Source organism: Dreissena polymorpha, chromosome 10 (assembly GCF_020536995.1).
Source record: "Dreissena polymorpha isolate Duluth1 chromosome 10, UMN_Dpol_1.0, whole genome shotgun sequence".
NCBI classification, from domain to species: domain Eukaryota; kingdom Metazoa; phylum Mollusca; class Bivalvia; order Myida; family Dreissenidae; genus Dreissena; species Dreissena polymorpha.
Window position 1 is genome coordinate 28,223,951 of NC_068364.1, and position 19,476 is coordinate 28,243,426.

General features: G+C 34.1%; 1 protein-coding gene across 4 annotated transcripts in view; it reads left to right on the top strand.

Annotated features, from left to right (window-relative positions):
* LOC127847285 (inversin-like) overlaps positions 1 to 19,476 on the top strand; it is a 178,446-nt gene that overhangs the window by 126,428 nt on the left and 32,542 nt on the right. The window lies entirely within an intron of this gene.

Here is a 19,476-nt window from a genome sequence, read left to right on the forward strand (position 1 = left end):
ATATTGTTTTTGCCCTGTCTGTCTGTCTGTTGGTCTGTCTGTTGGTCTGTTGGTCTGTTTGCGCCAACTTTAACATTTTGCAATAACTTTTGCTATATTGAAGATAGCAACTTCATATTTGGCATGCATGTGTATCTCATGAAGCTGCACATTTTGAGTGGTGAAAGGTCAAGGTCATCCTTCAAGGTCAGAGGTCAAATATATGTGGCCAAAATCGCTCATTTTATGAAGACTTTTGCAATATTGAAGATAGCAACTTGATATTTGGCATGCATGTGTATCTCATGGAGCTGCACATTTTGAGTGGTGAAATGTCAAGGTCAAGGTCATCCTTCAAGGTCAGAGGTCAAATATATGTGGCCCAAATCGCTTATTTTATAAATACTTCTGCAATATTGAAGATAGCAACTTGATATTTGGCATGCATGTGCATCTCATGGAGCTGCACATTTTGAGTGGTGAAAGGTCAAGGTCAAGGTCATCCTTCAAGGTCAGAGGTCAAATATATGTGGCCCAAATCGCTTATTTTATGAATACTTTTGCAATATTGAAGATAGCAACTTGATATTTGGCATGCATGTGTATCTCATGGAGCTGCACATTTTGAGTGGTGAAAGGTCAAGGTCAAGGTCATCCTTCACAAGGTCAAGGTCATCCTACAAGGTCAAACATCATATAGGGGGACATTGTGTTTCACAAACACATCTTGTTTGTTCTTATATTAGACAATTTACAGATATCTCTTTGAAGACGCCAATTTGTGCTTATCTTGCCCTGTGTTTTTCAAGGATTCAAACATGAATGAAAATTAATGTGGATTCTGATAAAAAAATAGCATGCCAAGTGTTCAAAAACAGAAAAGCAAATTATTCTTTTTGAATACAAAGTATTCAAATTTCTTAAACATTTATCACTACTTTATTGACCCACAATATTCCTGCACTAACTTTCTCCATTCGTCTGCTAGAATGTTAAAGTTAAAGGCTTTCTAGAAGGATATAAAACAACATTTTTATGTCCCCCACTATAGTAGTGGGGGACATGTTGTTTTTGCCCTGTCTGTCTGTTGGTCTGTTGGTCTGTCTGTTGGTCTGTTTGCGCCAACTTTAACATTTTGCAATAACTTTTGCTATATTGAAGATAGCAACTTCATATTTGGCATGCATGTGTATCTTATGAAGCTGCACATTTTGAGTGGTGAAAGGTCAAGGTCAAGGTCATCCTTTAAGGTCAGAGGTCAAATATATGTGGCCAAAATCGCTCATTTTATGAATACTTTTGCAATATTGAAGATAGCAACTTGATATTTGGCATGCATGTGTATCTTATGGAGCTGCACATTTTGAGTGTTGAAAGTTTAAGGTCAAGGTCATCCTTCAAGGTCAGAGGTCAAATATATGTGGCCAAAATCGCTTATTTTATGAATACTTTTGCAATATTGAAGATAGCAACTTGATATTTGGCATGCATGTGTATCTCATGGAGCTGCACATTTTGAGTGTTGAAAGGTCAAGGTCAAGGTCATACTTCAAGGTCAGAGGTCAAATATATGTGGCCCAAATCGCTTATTTTATGAATACTTTTGAAATATTGAAGATAGCTACTTGATATTTGGCATGCATGTGTATATTATGGAGCTGCACATTTTGAGTGGTGAGAGGTCAAGGTCATCCTTCACAAGGTCAAGGTCATCCTTCACAAGGTCAAGGTCATATATAGGGGGACATTGTGTTTCACAAACACATCTTGTTCTTACTATAATAATGTTTTATATATCATGCAGTCACATAAAGATCAGATTGCCTTAACTTTTAAATAATTTCTTTAAAGATATATGGCATCATAAATTGATTCTATTTATGCCCCCCTTCGAAGAAGATGGGGTATATTGCTTTGCACATGTCGGTCGGTCGGTCTGTCTGTCGGTCGGTCCGTCCACCAGATGGTTTCCGGATGATAACTCAAGAACGCTTGGGGCTAGGATCATGAAACTTCATTGGTACATTGATCATGACTTGCAGATAACCTCTAAATATTTTGAGGTCACTAGGTCAAAGGTCAAGGTCACGGTGACCCAAAAAAGTAAATGATTTTCGGATGATAACTCAAGAACGCTTTTGCTTAGGATCATGACACTTCATAGGTACATTGATCGTGACTCGCAGATGACCCCTATTGATTTTCAGGTCAAGAGGTCAAGGTCACAGTGACAAAAAACGTATTCACACAATGGCTGCCACTACAACGGACAGCCCATATGGGGGGCATGCATGTTTTATTCTATTTACATGTGGTGACAAAAAATAAGTGAACTTATCTTTGGGCCATAAACTAGTATATAAGATAATGGTTGATTGTAAAAAACAACCTTGTGGGAAAAACTATTTGATAAGATTATCACTGAAACATATATATTTACAAAATGACTCTGGAAAAAAATGGTATAAAAGATTTAAAAAAAGGAAGGCAATATTTTTGTAAGGAACAATTTCATTTGCGCAATAAAAAAATGTTTTCATCTTGTTATTTATTTGAGAGGATGAATTATTTCTTAATATCTCTAGACTCTATTGCATTGAAAATAATATTAAAGATTCAAAAAACAGGGAAGGCAATATTTAAAAAAAAACATTTGGTAAGTGAAACTTCTGTTTTCATCTTGTTATTTATTTGAGAGGATTTATTATTTCTTAAAATCCCTAAGGATAATTACTTTGATTTTTTTTAAGATTGAAATATAGAGAAGGAACAAAAAAAGGAACAATTACATGTGCGAATGATGAACTTATGTTTTCATCATGTTATTTATTTGAGGTTATTTTTTTTCTTAAAATCCCTTAGGATAGTTAAACTGAACAATTATGAAAAGAAATGAAAAAATGGCCGAAGTTTAACCAGGACAAGTGTTTGAATGTTAATTATTTTGAGTTTGGAGTTCCTTTTTACACCTAATAGTGTTTTTAGTTTTAGGAAGAAATTAAACAATGAGTTTTTAATTCCTAAATGTGTGGCTAGTTTTGGTTGAGTGGTGTGGTTTGGTTTGATGAGTTCTAATTTGGACGAAATTATTCTGGTGATGCTAATGAAGTTGAATAACAAAAAGTACTTTTTCTGAATTCATTATTTTTCTTCAATAACCAGTTTTCATTGATTTTAATGGTCTGTCTTAAGTTATGAAATCAAATGTTCAAGAGCTTAAACATGCAAATTCTACTTTAAACTTTATAAAACAATCCCCAAATGTGTTATCCAACAAAAAGGCTGATTGTTTTAATCAACAAAATTTAAGGTGAGCAAAATTATATGATATCACAGCATCAGGTTAGTATTGGTGAGCTATACAAGAAAGTTCACAAGTAATTTAACATGCTGGATTAGATTACTTCAGCTCTTACTTTTCACTTTGTGTTTTAGTTTTACCCAACAACTTACAAACGTAGGTATAGATGCACGCTTTGTTCAGATTTTCCTATAAAAAATATTCTTTTGTGTTAATCATACGAGAGGCACTCAGGGAAAGAGGGCCGTTATGAATGTTCCTAAAGTGTCCTTCAAGATTAGCCTGTGCAGTCTGCAAGGCTTATCAGGGAAGACCCTTTCCACCTAGACTTGATTTTTTGTTAACAAGGGACTTTCTGAAATAAAAAATTCCATTAAAGCCGAAAGTGTCTTCCCTGATAAGCCTGTGACTGTGGACTACACAGGCTCATCTGGGATGACACTTTGAGCACATTCATTAAGCCCCATTCTCCCAGAGCACAGCTCGTCTGTTTTGATGTTATTGTTCTATCTGTTTTCAAGGACACTATCAATGAGGGACCTTTGTCTGTTGCCAAACTTATTTTTTCAGATTCTACTACTAAAAGCACATCTCTTATTACAATGTGGATTTGTCCTATTTGTAATGTCTTCCTAATATTCTGAAAGGGACGATTTAAATACTTGTTGTTGTTTTTTTCCAGTTTTTGCACTTAACTTGTCAGTAGATCTTCTTTAGAATTGTCCTTTTTAGATATGGGTAAATCAAGGATCGAGTATGGGCAATGAAAGATGGAGAATGGGTAAATCAAGGATTGAGTATTGATAAATGAAGGATTGAATATGGGTAAAGCAAAGATTGAGTATCAGAAAATCAATGATTGAGTATGGGTACATCAAGGATTGAGTATGGGTAAATCAAGGATTGAGTATGGGTAAATCAAGGATTGAGTATGGGTAAAGCAAGGTTTGAGTATTGGTAAATCAAGGATTGAGTATGGGTAAATCAAGGATTGAGTATGGGTAAATCAAGGATTGAGTATGGGTACATCAAGGATTGAGTATGGGTAAATCAAGGATTGAGTATGGGCAAATCAAGGATTGAGTATGGGTAAATCAAGGATTGAGTATGGGTAAATCAAGGATTAAGTATGGGAAAATCAAAGATTGAGTATGGGTGAAGCAAGGTTTGAGTATTGGCAAATCAAGGATTGAGTATGGGTAAATCAAGGTTTGAGTATGGGCAAAGCAAGGTTTGAGTATGGGCAAAGCAAGGATTGTGTATGGGAAAATCAAAGATTGAGTATGGGAAAATCAAAGATTGAGTATGGGTGAAGCAAGGATTGAGTATTGGCAAATCAAGGATTGAGTATGGGTAAATCAAGGATTGAGTATGGGTGAAGCAAGGTTTGAGTATTGGCAAATCAAGGATTGAGTATGGGTAAATCAAGGATTGAGTATGGGTAAGCAAGGTTTGAGTATTGGCAAATCAAGGATTGAGTATTGGCAAATCAAGGATTGAGTATGGGTAAATCAAGGATTGAGTATGGGTAAATCAAGGATTGAGTATTGGCAAATCAAGGATTGAGTATGGGTAAATCAAGGATTGAGTATTGGCAAATCAAGGATTGAGTATGGGTAAATCAAGGATTGAGTATGGGTACATCAAGGATTGAGTAAGGGCAAATCAAGGATTGAGTATGGGTAAATCAAGGATTGAGTATGGGTAAATCAAGGATTGAGTATGGGAAAATCAAAGATTGAGTATGGGTGAAGCAAGGTTTGAGTATTGGCAAATCAAGGATTGAGTATGGGTAAATCAAGGTTTGAGTATGGGCAAAGCAAGGTTTGAGTATGGGCAAAGCAAGGATTGTGTATGGGAAAAACAAAGATTGAGTATGGGAAAATCAAAGATTGAGTATTGGTGAAGCAAGGATTGAGTATTGGCAAATCAAGGATTGAGTATGGGTAAATCAAGGATTGAGTATGGGTGAAGCAAGGTTTGAGTATTGGCAAATCAAGGATTGAGTATGGGTAAATCAAGGTTTGAGTATGGGCAAAGCAAGGTTTGAGTATGGGCAAAGCAAGGATTGTGTATGGGAAAATCAAAGATTGAGTATGGGAAAATCAAAGATTGAGTATGGGTGAAGCAAGGATTGAGTATGGGTAAAGCAAGGATTGAGTATGGGTAAATCGAAGATTGTGTATGGGTAAATCAAGGATTGAGTATGGGTAAAGCATGGATCGAGTATTGGTTAAGCAAGGATTGAGTGTGGTTAAATGAAGGATTGAGTATGGGTAAATCAAGGATTGAGTATGGGTAAAGCAAGGATTGAGTATGGGTAAAGCAAGGATTGAGTATGGGTAAAGGAAGGATTGAGTATTGGTAAATCAAGGATTGAGTATGGTTAAATGAAGGATTGAGTATGGGTTAATCAAGGATTGTGTATGGGTAAAGCAAGGATTGAGTACGGCTAAATCAAGGATAGAGTGTTGGTATGTTGAAAATTGATAAAAAATGGTTTTGCAATTGATGCAACTTCCAATTCCATTGGGGTGATTATTAGAACTTATATTCTTTGTTATCAATTGTAAAAAAACTATGTGTTAAAAATTGATATTAAAATATATTTAACCCGTAGCGTAGGTTGAAAATTGAAACAAATAAAAGTTATGCAACCAGTAACAAATGTTGAAAATTGATAAAAATGTTGTTCAACTATTTTGATATAGATTTTCAAGGACGTGATTAGTACATTTTGCTACGCATTTATATAGCGACATTGTACTACATGTATTTTATTTCTAAAAGAAGCATATTTGTTCCACAGTCATTACAGAGGCACACTGTAAGACCATATTACACAACATAATAGACTTAATTATTTGAAGTTCTGTAGGTAATTATATTTCTGTTCATTTCATCTGTCAGCGATTATGAATGCAAATGACTGTCAATATTTTCTTTACATATTTAGGTCAATTTTTGGTATTTCAAAGGCTTCCTGGATTAAGTTTTTGAACATTTTAATATATTTGGTTTGAATTTAAAAACATAAAGCATAAAGTTATGAAACAAGATATATTATTATTTACATAAAATATTTATTAATTTTCTTTGTTTAGTGCAAGGTATTCAATGTTTTGTGACATTTAATGTGAAGTATGAAATAATTGTAAGTCAATTTTTTAGGCAGATTTAATTTTAATTAGTTTTGTTTAAAAACTTGCATTTTTGGATAATTGTTAATAAAGTATCGGTTATACACATAAGGGACTATTTAGTCACTCTTTTTAGTTTATGTTAACTCTACTGTGGGATTGCCGATGTCAAATTGATGCACGCGTGTTTTAAAAGGATTGGCATTTTCAACGATATACATTGCATCATTCATGAAACAAAGTTTAGAATAATCTGTAATAGTACTATTGTTTTGGGATTTGGAAGTGAGAACAAGTCTGAATTTATAAAGATTCAGTTTCAGTCATAAAAGCATGGAGTTACATCACGAGGACGTATTGGAAAATTTTAGGTGAGAGGTATTGGCATAGGAGGGGGTATTGATGGTACATTGATATTAACATTTTAAAACATATAGTTCATTTGCAGAGAATTTCTTTTGTTGTTTCCAGTGTATTCGTTTATTGTGACAGTGGTTTTTAAGAACAAAGTTGGTGCTTATTTTAGGTTAATGTTTATATTTTTGAGTTGAACTTTGTAGACCTAACATTTGTTGATGAATATAAAGAGACCATTACTGTATTGCAGCTAATGCAAATGTGGCTATTGCAACTATTACCGCTATAATTGCATCTGTTGCAACCATTGCAGCTATTGAAGCCATAGCAGATATTGCAGCCTTTGTAGCTATTGCATCTACTGCAGCTATTTTAGCTATTGCAGCTATGACAGCTATTGCATCTATGGCATCTATTGCATCAATACATGATTTGTTGGGGGTATATTGGATATAATTTCTTCTTAGCAACCATGAGGTTCTGGGTTTTATAGCCTCATATTGGCAGTGTTCTCAAAGAAAATTCTATAACATAAAGTACTGGTTCTTCCCTGGAAAAGGACTCCAAAGTGTCTTAAACCTTTCCCACTCAGATACACACTTTGACACATTTGTAGTCCCTAAAAAAACAAACTAAATTTTAATACCTTTCTTACCAGATTCATGTTTTAAAGGATTCATGTCCAACCCTATGATACTGATGAGCAGCAAACAGCATAAAACCTGAACCGACTGCGAGTTACTTGCAGGATATTCTGGAGTAAAGCTGATTTCAAATTGCTTGTAAGCAGAAAAGGGTTAAAAGCCATAAGTTTTACATACCTTATGCTGAATTAAATTGGTTTCAACCAAGATAAAGAAGAATTTTATTTTTTAAAGAAATCACCCAAGTTACTGAGTCTGGCCACCAGAACGGAAACTTGATACACCCCGTTAGGTTCCTTTATAAATTGTGTTTTTCAGGGACCCTGTGCAAATAATAATTATTTATTTGAATTAAACATATATGTACACTGGTCATTAATTGTAGAGTTAGTTTTGTGGGAAAATTAAATCTTTTATTAAACAAAACTACCGTAAAAAATTATTGAAAGGTAATGATAGTAAAAGTTCTTTGTCTCTTTCATTAGTTTTACTTTATGCGACAAGATTCAAATGCGATGACCTCTTGACATTTAAAACTTTCTAAAACTTTTATTCCATTGGAGAGGTCCAAGATTTATGAGTAACCAAATACTTTACTCCATGTTTTATAATTAACCAGACACTTGAAATTGAAAACCGTGATAGTATTTCACATATTCAACAAAGGGTTTACAAGGTGCTTGTTATTATGCAAAGCCCATATGAACGGCTTATTATGCAGACAGTCTGTTACTTGTATCGCCTGATTGGGTTTTGTTAGTTTTAATTACATGCGAATAAAGCACTCAAAACTTTGAATGTCTACATTATTTGTTGTCTATAAGTATTGTTACTATTGTTAAGGTTTTTTAATAAATAATGAAACTCTCTTTTTTAAGTGTAGTGATAGCATGGAGAAAATATATAATTAAAATGTGGAAATAATTTATTTAAAAAGTGAGAGAAAAAAATTGCATGAAGAATGGATTGTTATTAGTCCGGAAAAAATGTGTGTTTCTAGCTGCTAATTTATTTTGAAATAAAATATATTGTTAAATACCAAATATTTTGAAATGTTCTATTTAATGTACATTATAATTAAAGTGAATAGTAACCAAATTTATATTTTATTTAATCTTTTTCTGTCATACAAAAATGTATGTTTAAAATGTACAGAGACTGAAGTCAGAGTTTTCAATAGCATATCAGTATTTTTGTATTGTTTTATTATGGATTGAAATACCCCCGGTAGTATTATCACTACTTAAAAATGTTCTGTGAAATTTTCTTAATAATCAATTAATTTATATAAATTAGTGGAAAAATGTTTAGGGAACCTATAAACAAACAAATAACTATATTAAAGACTTGTGTGTATTTTGAATTGTTTGCTTTTAAGTAGCTTAAACAATTGTATACTCTTGCTTAAGACCTAACAAAAGATATATATATATTTAATGCTTTTTCAAATATCTGGAGATGTCTTAATACTGGTTACTTATATGGATCAAGGATTATATTTGTATGAGATATCCGGATATATAGGATTAAAAATGGCTGATTGTGTAGTAATACATTCTTTTGTTTACACATGTTGAAAAAAAACTGTTGTGAAAATACTTATGCTTGTTGATTCTCTAAATTAAATGATTCTTAAGTCTGTTGGAATGTATATTATGTTGTTGTTTTTCATCTTCATATGAAATGAAATAAGATTTGTTAAAAATTATACGTCATTTGAATTGAAATCAAGTTTTTCTTGGTTTTCTTTAATGTCCAATTATTGTGTGGAGTTTTATACATGTGGAAAATTGAGTTATTTTGTGAAACAAGGTTTGAGTTTCTTGTAAATGGCATACTTTTTAAGAAATGGTTTTTATGATTGACCTGTGCATTTTTAAAATAATGAAATTTCCTGTAATGAATTGAACTTTCTCATTCAGTGGATAGTGTTTAAAAATAAATGTTGGACATATTCACTTCTTATAAAAATTGCTGCTAACATATGAACAATGATTGACAGTAAAAACATACATATTGCCAGCAGGGATATTATAAGTTTATAAGGATTTTGATCTTGGAAGTGTTACTTTAAAACAAGACATCGAATAATTGAAAATAAAAATATTGACGTGAACAATTGGGAAAGCATTACTGTAAAACAAAAGATTTGAAAGATCAAATGAATTAACCTTTCAAGTTGGGAAACAATAAATCACTTGGCGCACTGAACTATTTTAGCAATCTAGATTTAAAAAAAGAAATATAAATACTCCAGATTTTGAATGTTTATAGTGTTTATTTCCATCAATTTAGAAATCTCGTTTTGAAAGAGATACAAAAAAAATCAGATTTTGAATTGCAAAAGTTTTAATTAAAAACAATTTAAAAATTTAGATTAAAAAAAAAACAACCTGAAGATTTTAAATTTTGAAAGTGTTAATTTAATATACAAATCTTTTTTTTTAAATAAGTGAAAATGGTGATCTAGATTTTAAAAAGAAAAACAGAAACTTCAGATTTTGAATTTTGAAAGTGTTAATACAAAATAATTAAGGCATCCTGATAAAAAAAGAGACAAAAAATGGCGGATCAAAAGGTGGCAACAAGGAGTTTCAAGAAAATGGCAGGAAAGATTGTAACTGCTCAGAAAATAGTTGATGTAGTAGTGACAACCCGGCGAGATGTAATCAGGTATATCTCGTTTCTTATATGTTAGATGTGCAATTTTTAACCCTCAACCACTCAGATACGCATTTTGTCATGTTTGTAGTTCCTTAGAAATTCAAATTAAATTTAGGACATTTCTTATTATTATACCTCACTTTATTCACAATGGTAAACTCCCTTATGCCATCATGGCATAGAAATACTGTCAGACCCAGGGGGAAAAAATTTACTGTCCAAAAAATGCTGTCGCCCACTACCTTAGCAATGACGTGCAGATTGAAGTCTCTTTGATTGTCCGCGCACTGTTTATGAATGAAGACGACGTCATTTGATTTTCATTGTTGTGGTGACGTCACGTTTTCGCAGAAAATTGTTTGAAGCTAATACTTTCTTACTGTTAGACTTAGAAAACACTTTAAGAGACATGCTTAATACTGTTTAACTATTGAATTTTTATTTTCTGTGATACAAAATTGACTGTGTTAACCAGTGTACTTTTATTATTGTTATCAAAATATTAATGGTTGTTCATTGCTGAAATTAAATGCAATTATTGAATATTAAAATTGTCCATGATTCATATAAATTGTTCAGATTTGAAAAGTTTATTCGGTATAAATAAAATAAATATTACATGTCTGACAGGGTGACAGTAAAATTGTCACCTTTCGGAAAAATACTGTCAACCAAGTTGACAAAATAATTTACTGTCACCCTGTCAGCCATGTAGTATTTATATGCTATTTTCAAGTTTTATAGGCTGCAATTCCAAGCATAAGAAACTGATATGCAGTTTGAGCCTCGTTCTGGGGAAAAAGGGCTTTATGCATGTGCGTAAAGTTGCGTCCCATACTAGCCTGTGCAGTCCACCTTGGCTAATCTGTGACAACACTATCAGCTTATACTGTGCATCAAGCGGTGTTCCATACTAGCCTACGCAGTCCGCCTAGGCTAATCTGGGACAACACTTTGCGCTTAGACCGGAATTTCGCTAAGAGGAGACATCCTTTACACTGAAAATACCAATAAAGTCGAAAGTGTTTGCACAGGCTTATCTGCAGGGACCCAACTTAACGCACATGCATCAAGCAGGGACCCAACTTAACGCACATGCATCAAGCAGGGACCCAACTTAATGCACATACATCAAGCAGAGACCCAACATAACACACATGCATCAAGCAGGGACCCAACTTAGCGCACATGCATCAAGCAGGGACCCAACGTAACGCACATGCAGGAAGCAGGGACCCAACTTAACAAACATGCATCAAACAGGGACCCAACATAACGCACATGCATCAAGCAGGGACCCAACATAACGCACATGCATCAAGCAGGGACTCAACATAATGCACATGCATCAAGCAGGGACACAATATAACGCACATGCATCAAGCAGGGACCCAACATAACGCACATGCATCAAGCAGGGACCCGACGTAATGCACATGCATCGAGCAGGGACCCAACGTAGAGCACATGCATCAAGCAGGGACCCAACATAACGCACATGCATCAAGCAGGGACTCAACATAATGCATATGCATCAAGCAGAGACCCAACATAATGCACATGCATCAAGCAGGGACTCAACATAATGCACATGCATCAAGCAGGGACCCAACATAACGCACATTTATCAAGCAGGGACCCAACGTAACGCACATGCATCAAGCAGGGAACCAACATAATGCACATGCATCAAGCAGGGACTCAACATAACGCACATTTATCAAGCAGGGACCCAACGTAACGCACATGCATCAAGCAGGGAACCAACATAATGCACGTGAATCAAGCAGGAACCCCACTTGACGCACATGCATCAAGCAGGGACCCAACATAATGCACATGCAGAGAGAGGGGACCCAACGTAATTACATGCGTCAAGCAGGGGCCCAACGTAAGGCACATGCATCAAGCAGGGACCCAACATAACGCACATGCATCAAGCAGGGACCCAACATAATGCACATACATCAAGCAGGGACCCAACGTTAACATAACGCATGTGCATGTAGCCCAGTTATCTCCGAGAACGAGGCTTTTTTGAGATGTGCAACGTCTAAGAGCTTAATATTTAATTACATCATTTATTCTATTTCACAGTTGGTTGGTCAGTCTACTGTTACAATGTTGTGTTATTGAGATATGAAATATTGATATTGTCAGATATTCTTGAATTCATATTATTTATATGATGCAACTTTGATATATTACTTTCATCTTAAATTCTTATAATGTAGATGTGAAACTTTGCTATAGTCATGTACTCTAAGTTTTTTATAATTTAGATAAGCAATTTTGTATATAGTCTTAAATTCTTTCTTATTTTAAATATGAAAATATGATATAGGATGGTACACTTGAATTAATATAATAAATTAGATTGGCAACTTTTATACAGACTTTTGCTTTTAAATTCTTATAATTATAAATACAATTTTAATATAGTCAGGTAATCTTAAATTCTTATAATTTAGATTTGAAACTTTGATAAAGTCAGGTGCTCTTAGATTCTTACAATTTAGATTATGCATCTTGGATATAGTCGGTCACTCTTGAATTCTTATAATTTAGATGTGCAACTTTGATATTGTTAGTTACATGTACACTTGAATTAATATAATTTAGATGCTCAACTTCTATATAGTCGGTTGGTCAGAGCTCCAGATAAGGGTCGTATTTTCGTTATTACGAATTATTTTCAAGTCCGTTACGTATTAATTTTAAAATCTTGTCATACCATTAAGAATTTCAAAATCAAGTTACGAATATTATTTTTACATCGGATCGTATCGATTTTTATTGAGTTCTTTTTGCGTATTAAAGATCTTTGCGGTGCTTATATAGAATGGATATCAGGTTTGTATAACAAAGCGCATTTTTTCCAATAAAAGCGGCGTATACAGTCTATCTGGCAAAAAAAATGGCGGCGCCCAGAGAACGTCCTAAAAAAATGCAAAGCGTCCAAAAACACGCTTTTAACATATTGTACGCAAAGTAAGCCGAAGTTAAATGTTAAGAAAGACATTATAGAAAAGATCTTATACGATGTTGTTTGTTCAGTTGCCGACACAGTCAGAAAAGCTAAACAAAAACGCGACACGACGGGTCCAAACTTAAACACAAAAAAAACATTGAACGAGTGAGAGGGACAAGTCCCGTGGCTAATCGTTGAAAAGATTGAAGGGGAGATCCGTTTTAATTGTGAAATATGTAAAAATTCATCTAAGGCATACAATCTAAGCACAGTTTGGGCATATGAAGGTATTTGAAAAATAACATTGTATTATACTGAAAAGACACTGTTGAACTCGCATAAATAAAGTTGCTAGTATGTTTATTTTGATTTTTTTTTGCATGAAAATAACCATTATTATTTATTTTTAGGTCTTTTAGAAAAAATAAGAATTATTGTCCAAAACTTAGTAGTAACGTTAAGAATAAAATTTCAGAGTTAAGAATTCTTTTTGAAAATCTGGTAGTAATTTAAGAATTTCACAAAACCTTATCTGGAGCTCTGGTTGGTTTTGAATTCTTATATTTTATAGATGCAGAGTCCAAGTTAAGTTTTTTTATATTGTCTGATAATAATTAGTTATTATATTTTTTATCTGAAAATTATATTGTAGGTGTGCAATTTCCAAGTGAATAATTAACAACAATTCAAGCCAAATCTTTTGTCTGCTATTGCTTGGAATACTGTTAGTGATTCAAGACTGAGTCAGGCATTTTGTCAGTGTTTTAAGCAAAAGTCTGTTAGGAGCTTTGCTCTGGGACAATGGGGCTTAATACATGTGCATTCTTAGTGTCGTTCCAGGAAAATGGGGCTTAATACATGTGCATTCTTAGTGTCGTTCCAGGAAAATGGGGCTTAATACATGTGCATTCTTAGTGTCGTTCCAGGAAAATGGGGCTTAATACATGTGCATTCTTAGTGTCATTCCAGGAAAATGGGGCTTAATACATGTGCATTCTTAGTGTCATTCCAGGAAAATGGGGCTTAATACATGTGCATTCTTAGTGTCGTTCCAGGAAAATGGGGCTTAATACATGTGCATTCTTAGTGTCGTTCCAGGAAAATGGGGCTTAATACATGTGCATTCTTAGTGTCGTTCCAGGAAAATGGGGCTTAATACATGTGCATTCTTAGTGTCGTTCCAGGAAAATGGGGCTTAATACATGTGCATTCTTAGTGTCGTTCCAGGAAAATGGGGCTTAATACATGTGCATTCTTAGTGTCGTTCCAGGAAAATGGGGCTTAATACATGTGCAGTCTTAGTGTCGTTCCAGGAAGATGGGGCTTAATACATGTGCATTCTTAGTGTCGTTCCAGTATAGCCTTTGCAATCCACACAGAATAATCAGGGGCGACACTTTCTGCTGTTATGGTAGATATGGTATAAAGGAAGTCTCTTCTTTGTGAAAATACAGTCTGAGCTGACTGAACAGGCTCATCAGGGTTGACACTTTACACACATGTATTAAGCCTGGTCCTCCCAGAGGGCAACTTATATAGTTTATTAGCCAATTATAATAAAAGTACTTCTGATGCCTAGTAGTACAGCCAATAGGGAGTTTAATATATTTTTCATTTGAAATAATTTGCTTTTAATTATGTCTTTAAATCAAATTCAAATCATGCTTTCTTGTTATCACTTAAAGTATTAAGGAAAATATTATAATGACATGTATTGACACAAGTATGATAATTCAGTGTTGAAAATCTTAAGTAAATAAGTCCCATTATGTGGTCATCAAACGCACAAGGCTGTTTATGAAAGTTATACCAGTTTCAGTTAGGTCCTTATGTCACTGAGCTTTTATTGAAGTACAAATCAGTTTAATGGATTATGAAGAATCAAGTACGTGAGATTTACATTATTTGTAAAAGGATACTTTAATAAGTTCTTATACAATGTATGTGTGCTTATATTTGTTTAGGCAACAGCAATTTGATCAACTTGTTTGTTGTCCATTAACAAATATTTTGTACAGATTATATTGGGGTCACTATCTTTAAGTTCAAGGTAACTGTCAAAATAAGAGTGAAGATTTTTCCAATCATAAACTTGTGAACGGAGAAGACGATTGTCTTAAAACTTCCCTGTCAAGGCCCCGTTTGTGGGGGTGGGGGCTCCGATTGCGCAGCTCTTGGTATTAATTATAATGCCAAAATGATTATTGATTATTATGCAACTTACGTGAATAAGAATAATCAAGCAATTAAGCCGTATGGTAATCATAACTAAATAGTAAATCCTGAGTAATTAACGACGTCGCACACAGACGATCAGGTGATACAAACTTTTCAAGTACCACTTGAAATTGGCAGCGTGTTTATTAAACAATTAACAGTTTCAAACTGAGAACTGATTTTGCTGTTGTTTTAAGCATGTTTGGCATAGTGTCTCCACTTTCACAAGTATAATATAATGGCCGAATTATTTGACAATTAACGCCGTCACGCGCAGACAATAAGGCGATACAAACTTTTCAAGTATAATCACGGACAAGATAACGTCGTACGCCCCAAAAATAAAAGACAACAAAAATCACTTACAATACATTTTATTACAAGTATATCAATAAGTGAACATAGCATTCCATACTCGGTACGAGCCTACAATACAGACTTTAGAGAAAATGCAAATGGCTGCAGGGATGATTCAAAACAACTGACAAGTGTCCAATTTGGCCAGCCTAAGCCCAGTAAACTCAATTTTTTTTTAGAAGTTTCGTTTATTTTCACCAGTTTCTCGCTTATAAGACGAGACTGCCACTGTAACTTATTACTTTGAGTCTTAAAAATGCGTCTTATAAGCAAAAGTATAAGGTAATTAATTACATTGGCATCTCAAGCGCCGTATATATTTGACGAGCATGGCGAGCTAGTTTGTCTACTTATTAAGATTACAAAATTCTCCTGTAAGTTAAAATTGGGGTACGACTGTATATGAAACAGCCCCCAGGACTGAAGTAAATACACTTTAAAGAAGGCTGGTTTTACAAAATATAAAAGGCATTATAAACAGCAGTTAAAATGGTTTGGCCTCACAATAAAGTGAATTAAGAGGGTGATTAGTAGGGTAAATCTGACAATTACAGACATGATGTGAATTTTTTGGCATCATTAGGTGTGAAAAGTGTTGAGAATATGTGTTATAGTTGTCATGTAAGCAAATATAAATTTCTTGTTTGGCGAGCTTGAATTGTGAGAATTTGTGAAATTCAGTGCACACTAAAAATATTTGAAAATATATAACAAAAATTATGTCTTAAATTGAATTTATGAGTTTAAGATTACAGCAGTGTGATGATTTTTAAAACTGTTGGAAAAAGACAATGGATTTATGCATGTTAGCCATTTGAAGAAAAAGAATGACATATTTTTATTAGCTGTGAGACTCTGATAGGAGATTGTGAAAAATTACTGGATTTAAAAGACTCCGTAATGGCATTGGTATCAACCATTAAATATTTTATGGTTGTTCAAAACGCTTATTAAGATTTATGTGAAATTTTTAATGCTTGTTTGTATTAATCTGATGACAAGACTGCAAAATGAAACAAAAGACATGAAGATTGAATATTAGAATTCATGGAAAAATTAAATTAAATTTTTTCAAATGTCTCTTCTGCAAGAAGATAATCAAACTAGGAAAGAATTTTAAATATTAATATTGGATCAGAAATTGATTTTCCATTAAGGTTCATGCCAAATCCCCGTAATGTCTTAAGATTTTGTCATTATATAAGATAGTGATTTAAGATATTAGAGTCCTTATGATTCTTCAATAGTGAGGTTTGAAAAGTACAAGGATAAATTGAAGGATACACTGGGTATCTCTTTATCAATATTGTGATAAAATCTTTGATTTTCAATCTTGAAGATTGTTGTTTTGACTTCGTGAACTATTTTAAACCTGGACCCCAACCAAAACTGGTGTAATTTTAGAGTTGGAAGACTTAGTGTTTTTGTGTGAATTTATTTGAAACAATTACTTTAGGTGATATTATTAAAGAAGGTGATTTAAAAAGTAGAGTTTTGTAACATGGTGAAAGTATAGTGCACAATTAGTGAATATGTTTTGAATAAATGTTTGCCAAACTTTAGTGCAGTATCATACAACTAAAAAATCTTAGTAAATATTGTTTGTGGAATAAACAAAAAGTGGAATGAACACTATTTGTATTATAAATCTGCAATATGAATGTGTGGAGCATTAAATATAATAAAATGAAAACTAACGACTGTAGAAATTATTGCATTGGGTTCGTTTGGAAACAAAAAAATACATATAAACCTTAAATAAAGATTAATCTAGAAATTAAGTGCTGCATCGTTTGTTTTAATAATTTGTTAAAATCCATTAAAACTTACAAAATGAAAACGGACATGTATAGGCCTTTAGTTTCATCCAAAGGAAGTAGAAAGTTGGCAGAAGGCCCTGACTTTAAACTTGGATATGTAAAACCTGTCAGTAGAAAGTCATCTGAGGGCCCTGATTCTAAACCTGGATATGTAAAACCTGTGCGTAGAACCACAACAATAGAAAGAATTACTGGGTAATGATTTTTTATTGCTAATTTTTACAGTCTGTTAACCTTCTGACCCTTAACCCTTTGCATGCTGGGAAATTTGTCGTCTGCTAAAATGTTGTCTGCTGAATTTCTAAAATTAGCATTTTCTTTGATTTTTTTTTCAAAAAATACTATCAGAATAGCAAACAGTTTGGATCATGATGAGACGCCACGTTTTGTGGCGTCTCATCTGGATCCAAACTGTTTGCAAATGCCTTCAAAATTCGGTTCCAGCACTGAAAGAGTTAACGTAGTGGTTGGTACAAGCTTTTCTCCCCCAACAAACGCAAGACCGAACCAAAATTCAATATATTTCAGTAAATCTTAAATAGCTGGATATTGCAAATTAAAAATGTGTCCTAACTTTCGTCAGTCTAGTAAGAAAATTAGGTAGCAGTGCTGGGACACACTCTGTGTCCTCACATAAAGCAGCCTCAGACATCGAAGGACCTCCTAAACAACATAACACATGCACACACATTTAACCAAACTGGTCTACTTTGCCAGTACTGGAAGCACTCTCCCGTTCTAATACCAATAACCATCTTCTGTCCCACTTGATTCATAGATTTGTCAACTCAATCATTAATTTCCAAGTCTTTACAAGTCATGTAGAGTATGTTTTCACCATTTTTGGAACAGGGCTGTGGCCCTTTGGATTGGAAAAGTTCGGGTTTTTTGGACTTAAATTGGGATATTTTTGTTGTTGTTCTGCAAACAGAAACATACAAATTGAGAATAATATTGTAAGCTTGGCTGTTTTTGGAGAAAAACGGAGGTATTGTCATAGCGAGCTCGTCGTCCGGCATCTGCCGTCCAGCGTCTGCCGTGCTAAAACCTTACAATTGGCTCTAAAATCAAAGTGCTTCCACCTACAACTTTGAAACTTCATATGTAGATGCACCTTGATGAGTTCTACACGCCACACCCATTTTTGAGTCACTAGGTCAAAGGTGAAGGTCACTGTGACCTCTAAGCAAAAACACAAACATTTCTGAAATCTCTCATTTATTCAAAACTGCCCCCGCAGCCGAGCATTGGCACCCGTTATGCGGTGCTCTTGTTTTTCATAGTATATTTACTCAAGACCAACTGTCATTTAGGAAAGAAAATATTTGGAATTTGCCTAAATTCGACCAATTACAAGGACGCTGTGGTGTTTGTTGTGTTTTACTCAGTGACAAAAAAGATACTTGATATCTCAATCCATAGGATAAGTGTTCGATTATGAGTAATTTATACATCAACCCATGGAGCTTTTTTTTGTTTTTCATTGGAAACAGAACACAGAGCCCCTTTGCGAACCAAGTGCATGAATACATAGATTTACTGACACCTAGCCTGCAGACATAAAAAGTAGTTCCCTATTTTCCTCAATATTAAGACTGAACCCGGTTTACTTGCCCCAACAGTCTGGACAATCTAAGCCTTAACTCTTTCAGTGCTGGAACCGAATTTTGAGGGCTTTGCAAACAGTTTGGATCCAGATGAGACGCCACAGAACATGGTGTCTCATCAGGATCCAAACTGTTTACTAATCTGATAGTATTCTTTGAAAAAAAAATCGAAGAAAATGCTAATTTTAGAAATTTAGCAGACGACATTTTAGCAGACGACAAATTTCCCAGCATGCAAAGGGTTAAAAAGATGTGAGTCTCCCTCTTGGTAAAATTGAGTTTAATGCAATTTTGTTTGTGCATAAAGTGTCGTTCCAGATTAGCCTGTGCAGTCCCCACAGGCTGATCAGGGAAGACACCTTCTGATTTTATCGTTCCAGATAAGCCTGTGCAGTCCCCACAGGCTGATCAGGGAAGAC